The sequence below is a fragment of the Emydura macquarii genome, unplaced genomic scaffold (assembly GCF_026122565.2).
Source record: "Emydura macquarii macquarii isolate MOO-44397 ecotype Brisbane River unplaced genomic scaffold, CSIRO-AGI_Emac_v2 contig_2452, whole genome shotgun sequence".
Classification (NCBI taxonomy): Eukaryota; Metazoa; Chordata; order Testudines; family Chelidae; genus Emydura; species Emydura macquarii.
The window spans coordinates 1,367,961-1,375,948 of NW_027132589.1; the positions used below are offsets into that span (position 1 = coordinate 1,367,961).

General features: G+C 39.0%; 1 long non-coding RNA gene across 1 annotated transcript; it reads left to right on the forward strand.

Moving 5' to 3' along the window:
* The first annotated feature begins 4,562 nt into the window (after positions 1-4,562).
* Positions 4,563-7,068, forward strand: LOC137162677 (uncharacterized). Its single transcript, XR_010922463.1, has 2 exons — positions 4,563-4,713; positions 6,182-7,068. It is a non-coding gene; the product is annotated as an uncharacterized lncRNA (long non-coding RNA).
* The last annotated feature ends 920 nt before the right edge of the window (positions 7,069-7,988 follow it).

Consider the following 7,988-nt stretch of genomic DNA (forward strand, 5'->3'; position numbering starts at 1 on the left):
CCTCAAGACCCACCTCTGCCATGACACATTTAATTATCAGCCACTTTATGATAGCTACATGGGCAGTTAAGAATTTATATTACTTGTACATTTGTAACTGTTATTATATATGCCCATGCAGTTGTAAGCATTTTACTGAGCACCTTTCTCTTCACCCTTCATATGTTACTTATCTTCTAAGATGCCCAAGAGAAGAACTGAGATGAACTATGTTGGTACAGCACTTAGAAAAATGTAATGCTGACCCTGATTGGGGAACTTTGGACACCACCATACTATAAATATTTATTAATACCCCAAACTGTAAGCCATATTTACTCTCCTTCATCAAATCTAATCTTATGAGGTTTTCCTAATAAAGTTCCATTATAAAATGAAGACAGTTAAAATAATTGTTACATCTCAGTGATACTATCATAGAATGCTAACAGTAGTGGCACACACCTGACTTAATCAAGAGCAGGCCCAGGGCGTTGGGTGATATATAAACACATGTAGAGTTGAGTAAAATTTTGTAAAGCATCTAGGCAAGTTAGGAGCCCCATAATCCATTTTCAAAGGTGACTTAGTCACTTAAGCCTGGATTTTTAAAGGTACTTGGATGTTCCTCCACTAAGCATAGCTGGAGCTAAGTCGTATTTTCAACAGGGAGTTAGGAGCCTAAGTTTAATTAACTTTCAATGAGAGTAAGCAGCCTAGGTACATAAGAACATAAAGACAGTTATACTGGGTCAGACCAATGGTCCATCTAGTACAATATCCTAACTTTGACAGTGGCCAGTGCCAGATGCTCCAGAGGGAACGAACTGAATGGGGCAATTTTGAGTGATCCATCCCCTGTTGTCAAGTCTCTCCTAATGGCAATTGGAGGTTTAGGGACACCCAGAGCATAGGGTTGCATCTTGGCTAACAGTCATTGATGGATGCATGCTCCATGAACTTATCTGATTTTTTTTTAAACCCAGATATACTTTTTGCCTTCACAACATCCCATGGCAATGAGTTCCGCGTGTTGACTGTGCACTGTGTGAAGAAGGTATTTCCTTTTATTTGGTTTAAAACCATTGCCTATTAATTTCATTGGATGACCTAGTTCTTGTGTTATGTGAAAGGGTAAACAACACTTCCCTAATTATTTTCTCCATAACATTCATGATTTTATAGACCTTATTATATCCCCACTTAGGGCTTGTCTACACTTACCTCCGAGATTCGGTGGCAGACGACCGGAGTTACGCAAGCTATGCAAAGAAGAAAGGCTGTTGTGGAGAAGCTAAATAAATCATTTACATCAGATTTCACTGCAGAGGATATGGGGGCCCACAAATATGTTTGGCACTGAGCCCACTAAAGGTTAATCCAGTCCTGCCTGTTTGCTGTAAGGGCGGCAATTCAAGGTAGACGATCTTAAAGACTAAGACACTCACATTGTGCTCTCGTCCTCTTTCATATAGGTGTTTGTACTTTAGTGTCTTCCTTCATTTTAAATAATAGTCATCTGTAAGGAAATGACATGTTGACTCTTGCTCTGTAGGCCATAAGCACTTTCCATCTTACACCAGAAACAAGAGAAGAGTCAACAAATCACAACATAAAGAAGTCTCTCTCATCCTTTGGGGGTGTTTCAAAATGTTATGCTGCTGCTTTCCCAGATTTTCCAGCAGTATCCGTCTGGGGTTGGAGCTGTCCAGTGATGTCATTTTGTGATAGAGATGAGCTGAGGAGGCAGTGATTAAACCCAGATCACAATTAGGTTTAAGCTTGGAGTTGGGTGTGAGAGAAAGTCAGAGTTAGGGTTTGGGCAGAGATTTCACCTCACTAGGACCATGCAAGAGGTACTGGTGTGATTTTTCACCATACCTGAACCAGGATTGAAAACAGGCCTGTTCCAGTTTTAGATCTAACTTGAGATCAAAACCATAGTGGCTGGCTTGAATCTGAGGTTATGCATTTGAAGTGATCACTTCCAAAATCCAAAAGGTTCAGCGTCAAGGTTCTGGAGTCAACCCACCTCCAATGTGGGATCAGGTAAATAACGATTCAGGGAGTAAGATAACAGTAATTAACTGTTTCAGAGAGTTGCCTTTATGAAAATAGTGAAGTAATTGGATAAAGAGTGTGAAAGGATTTTGTTGTGATTGCTGAGAGGATTAATATAGGATTTTGTTCTGAGAGGAGAAATGCTTATCTTATCAAAATATGTTTAAATAGAACCTACAGTAGAATCAAACTACTGACAAATCTTGAAAATGTTTCCACTTAAAAACTGCATTTTGTATAAACTACTGCTGTGCATGTCCAAGGGGACACATTCTGTCTTGGATGTAGTGAATGGTGTTAGGACAAAGCTGCTCTCGTATCAGTTTCTTTTGTTTAGGGATTTAAAAAAAAAAATTCCTGGCAAAGCACATATTTTTCCACAAAACCTCACAAATTCTCAGCTTACAGCTTCTCACAACATGGTCTAGTTAGTGATTAGAGTTCAGAATTGAAAATCAGGAGTTCTGGTTTCCATTCCCAACTCTGACCTGTGACTGACCTTACGCAAGTCACTTGATTTCTCTCTCCCTCTCAGTTCCCCGTCTGTAAAATGGCTATAGTATTACTTAGCTACATTTTTAAGTGAATTGAGACCTTTGGATGATGAGTGCTATGAGAGTGCAAAGGACTTTCTGTGGGTAGAATTCTCCCCTGCCTTTATGGCAATCTATAAGGGAACTAAGAGAGAGTGTTGTGTTCCTTTCTCCTCTGTGAGGGCTGCTGTTTCTCACTTGCACAGATGGGCAGGACTGAGGGAATGGAAGGAGCTAACATTGCTCTCCCATCCACACAGCATAACTGTGCTGCCTAGGAATAGGCTCTGAAATACACTGAGACTGAGAGTTACAATCTGTTCTTTCATTTTCTCCTTACTCCAGGGGAGAAGTAACTGTCTACTGATCCACACTCGTAGTGGATTATTCCCCTCTACCTGCCTGGGTCAAGGTTGAAAGCAGGGAATAAAGTGTGACTCGGATACAATTCAGGTTCTGATTTGCTCTGCTACTCCCTGTTCTTGACATTATATCAATATGTAGGCCTGGATACCATGCAATGTCTTTGTTCTTTTTAAACACATTTAAGATTTTGGGGGAGGGTATGTTTTTCTGGTAATTCCAGACTCTCTTCAAATTGAGAACCTGTAGGGGAAAAAAACATAGAATCTAAAATAAAAGCTTTAGCTTAACTTGCTGATTTAGAGCTCACAAAACAAAGGATTCATGGTCCTAATTAGAGCCAGGCATTGGGGTCTCATCTCCTCTCACAATTTGTGCAACTTTCACTGACCTTAGCTGGAAGTTATATTTGCATTTTGAAAAAAGGGAATCGGACCACAAAAGCCTGGCAAATGCTATGCAAGTTTCCTCAGAAAGCTCTGCCAATGCTCTTCAGTCCTGTCCTACTAAGCCCCCCTCTTTGCAGAAAGAGTGCTGCTCATGCCAGTGTTTTTGTGATGAATACAAATGGAGACTAAAATGAGGCCACCAAACTCATTTTCACTTGTGACCTCAGGCAAGATTTGAACCCAGATGAAAGGCTAAAGCCTGAACCCACTGAGTCACTTAGCACTCATAAAAGGGGTCTGGGGAATCAAGAACACATGTAATTTACAGCATAGCAGTAATAATGGAATTTTATATTGGTTTTCAATTATAGCGTTGAAACTGAATTCTATACCTTCTTTACATTAAGCATGCATAACTCTGAAAGTGGTATAGGATTGTACCCAGCCAAACACTATGCATTAGTCCCTATTACAGTAAGCATATGTACCTGAGTAATGTCCTCTCGCCTTCATTTTGGGTGTCTGAGGCATATTTCAAGGCTCATTTGGCTCTAGTACGCATGACCTTCTCCCAGTGTAAATTTCAAGTCAGAATGTTAATAACACCAACCATTTCTTATTTTAAAAAGGGCAGACCCTATTGTAAATGCATGGAGACATCTGGTTTTGTTCAGGAGAGAAGATATTTTCATCATGAGATTGAGGAATAACGCTTCATTTCTCCACAACTGCTGTTCTTTTTGAGAAACATAAAAATTATAACTAAAAAAGAAATAACTTTGCACATTCTACAATTCAGCTATTTCCAAATTTTAAAAAATGGAATATTCAGTCCAGGCTTTAGCTTCCACCTTTGAGGGTAGTGGAAATGGTTCTGAGAATGTCTCAAGAGAAATATTATGAACAAGTCTAAAGCTTTTTTGTTTTTGTTTTTTTGTTGTTTTTTTAAAAAATCTTTCTCTTTTGCTAACTTTGATCACCTGACACTTTCTTAAGGGAAACTTTATTTAAAGAACAATGTTAATAAAGTTTCTTTCTGAGCTTATCTGTTGCCCAGAGCTACAGCATTTACTTGCTCTACACCTGTAGTTTGATTGATAACACTTTACACAATGTGATAAAGACACTTAAAGCCATTAGTAATACTCCCACAGTAGTAATCCTTGATTAGTGTTACAGGCTCATTTATTAGCGGTAGCAGTTTCTGCTGCAAGCCAGTTTACCAGGATGAACAAACCTTACTTTGTACATACAGTTCAAGTATGGATATGATCAAGAACATTCATGCGTTTTGATTAGATCTAATTAGAACAGGAGGAAATGCTCCATTTGCTTTACTTTCTTATGAAGTCCTGAAAACCTGTGGACTACTGTCTTGATGTGATAAGGTGAGGTAAAAAGTTAGTGCATTTGTCACGCACATTTTTAGCATAAAGGAAATATTGTTGTATTCACTTGTCTAAGGGCTTGTCATTTAGTTCACAGCAAGCTGAGGTGTGTATCTACCTGCACTAGCCTGCCGTGCCCTAACTGGCTGTGCAGACCCTGCTGATGTGTACTAACACTGCATTAGTGCACATTGATCTAATCTTATTTCAAAGTAGAACACATCAAAGGGCACTAAGGAACTGTTAGAGTGCATCATTAGGGTCCATGCAGCCAGCTAGTGCAGGGTAGATTCACATTCCAACTTGCCATGAACTAAAAGTCCATTTAGACAAGCCCTGAGACATTTTTAGATTTATGATATAGTCTATTTTAGAGCTGATTTATCTAAGGCTTCTTGACAGGCCTTGACTCTGGACCTAATTTTCCATTCTCTTGCACCTTGTGTAGCTACTCACATTTGTTCAAGTTTTGATATGGAACCGTATCAATACCAGATCTGGCCCTCAGTCTGAAATTCTCCAGATTTACCCTGCATAGATTTAGAGCTGAATGAGCTGTCATAGTAACAAACATACGACACCTGATTCTCCACGGTTTTGCTCCTGAGGTGGGTGTTTACATTTTACAAAGTGAGTGTAAAATGCTACCAGATCAGAATGGTAGCTTTAAACTCTTCCTTTGCCCTGATGAAAATGACTGTACATGATGCGGGGCATTGGAGAATGCAACCCAGTGACTGACCATTCTGAGTTGGTTGCATTTTACACCTACTGTATATGAATAACTATGCAGAGAACAAAGCGGCGGAGAATCATGCTTTTTGAAGGCTGCTTGAGCCTGCCATTCTGTTTCCATTCAAATCTGAATTAACAGCCTTATCCTACTCACATTTAAGTCAGTTGCAAAATTTCCACTGATTTGCAGTGATGCCAGATTGGCGCCTGAGTGATAAGCAACACAAGTTTGCGGGTTTAGATTTTACTCACTTTGCAAGATGAAACATAGTTGGCATAGCTGATCAAAGTTGTGTTGCTATTGATTAGCTATCTAGGAAACCTTGCTCAGTAGGTTACAAATCTCAGCTGGATAATGGTAGCTTTCAGCATGAACTCTGTAGAGAAATACTCCACCTTTTTCTGTGTGAAAAATCAGCTGGTGGACATTCACCCCTGAGGAGCAGGAGGCACTCTCTCTCTCACACAACCTAGTCTTTTCAGCTGTTTCTCTCACCCTAGACACTAGCAAAATTAAGCTTTAAATGAGCCTTGCAAAATTCTTCTTGCCCACTCACCCAGTGTGAAAGAATGTTGTGATAGCTGAGTGAGATATCATATTTTTAAATTACCATAAATAATCATGGTAAATGGCAGGCAAGTGGCTGTCTTAAATGTAGTGCAAATAGGTCTGTGTTTAAACCCCAAACAAAATATCTTTGACTGCCTATTTCTTCATTCATTTTCCTGTTAGAGTCCATTGCTGAGAGTTCCTAATTAAAGATGTCATGTACTCTCTCACAGGAAGGAAAGAAGACTTTCACAAAATATCCTGTTTCCCATGCCTATGATGGGAATGGAGTGGGGAGAGGGAGAGAAAATGAATCAAAGGATGAGCACAAGAATATAAAGTTAAAACTGTATGAACTACAATAAGGGTTTGTTCTCTTCTACATAGTCTGTCCTAAGAATGGATTCCTGGTGTGCCATTTCCTGTTCTCATTGCACTCTTTCTCATGAGAATCAACTCTTAGATCCTGTGCCTCTTGTAGTTTCTGACAGATGGTGGCATCCAACAGTACTTTGATGATTGAGTGAATCTGGAAACTGGAATCAACCACCAATCAAATGACAGAATACTGAAAGAGTCAGAGCATGATGTGCACAATCCACAGACAATACCTATTTTACAAGATTGCAGCAAGAGTAAAAAGACATGACATAATTCCTTTTGGCTACTCCAGACCAAAATAGTATCATAAGCCTCCAAAGATTAAAAGATGTGGAGGAGCTCTGTCTGTTTTTATTTCAAAGGCCATTTCTGGATACAAATGTTAATTTATAGTCTTCGGGGCCTGATCCTACTGAGAGCACTTCCTGAGAGATACTGAGTGCTCTCAACTCCCACTGAGGGTGCTCAGCACCAATCAAGTAGTGCTCAGCACTTTGTATGATTTCTTCTGAAATAAATAATGTACATAAAGGCAACTGTACAGTACAAAGTGTTCATTCGGGTCCCTTTAATCCAATGAAAAGGCTCCTATTGACATCAGTGGGCTTTGGATCAGGCCCTAAATGAATACTCCAAGGGTATGTCTACACCGGAGCTGGAGACGTAATTTCCCGCTCAGGGAGACTTATCCATGCTAGCTTTGATTGAGCTAGTGCGCTAAAAATAGCAATGTAGCTGCGGTGGTGGGAGGGGCTAGCCAACCCACATATGTATCTAGGGTTTCAAAGGGGATTGTACATATTTTTAGTATACTACCTTGATCAGAGTTAGCATAGTTATGTCTACCCAAACTGGAAATTACACCAGAACTCCAGTGGTCAACTTAGACATTGGAAGAAAATGGTGCCCTTATCAGGTTTTCACCAGAATCAGCATATGAAGCCTCTCAAGAGAAGTCAAGAGATGCTATATTCTACTCTCTGGTTGTCTTAGGGGACTAAGATACGAATTTATCGAGCAATTTCAGGAACAGTGTTAAATCCATAACATTACATTGAAATCTATTTTAAGTTCACTTTCATCCAGAAAAATAAGTTGGTTAAAATACATTTAAATATGCATTTTTATGCATTTCAGCAGGCAACCACTGTAAAAATAAAATTAGAGTTTGTTGACAAAGTGTCTTTTATTAATGGAGAGTTATATGGTGAATCTTGGTCTTATTATAGTCAATGGGAGTTTTGCCATGGACTTCACTGGAGGTAGGATTTCACCCATGGTTTTCAGTGTATTCATTGTACCAATAATTTTTGTTATGACACTGAGATAGATAAGTGGTGGTTTCTTTACTGAAAAATTTAGATTCATGATTATGGAGCTTGGGGAAAAGTTTGTTGTGAATAACTGATCTCAATTTAGCTGCTCTTGCACTTCACAAATTTTCTGGGAGCATTTGATAATTACTTTGAACATATTTGTTATTCAATATTATTTATAAAATGTTTTTGGCGAAAATAATTTGGTTTTTAGATTTTGTACAAGAAGTTTGTTGTGAGTATTTGACATTCACTGTTAGATCATTATTGGTCAGGTTTCACTGGAATGATAA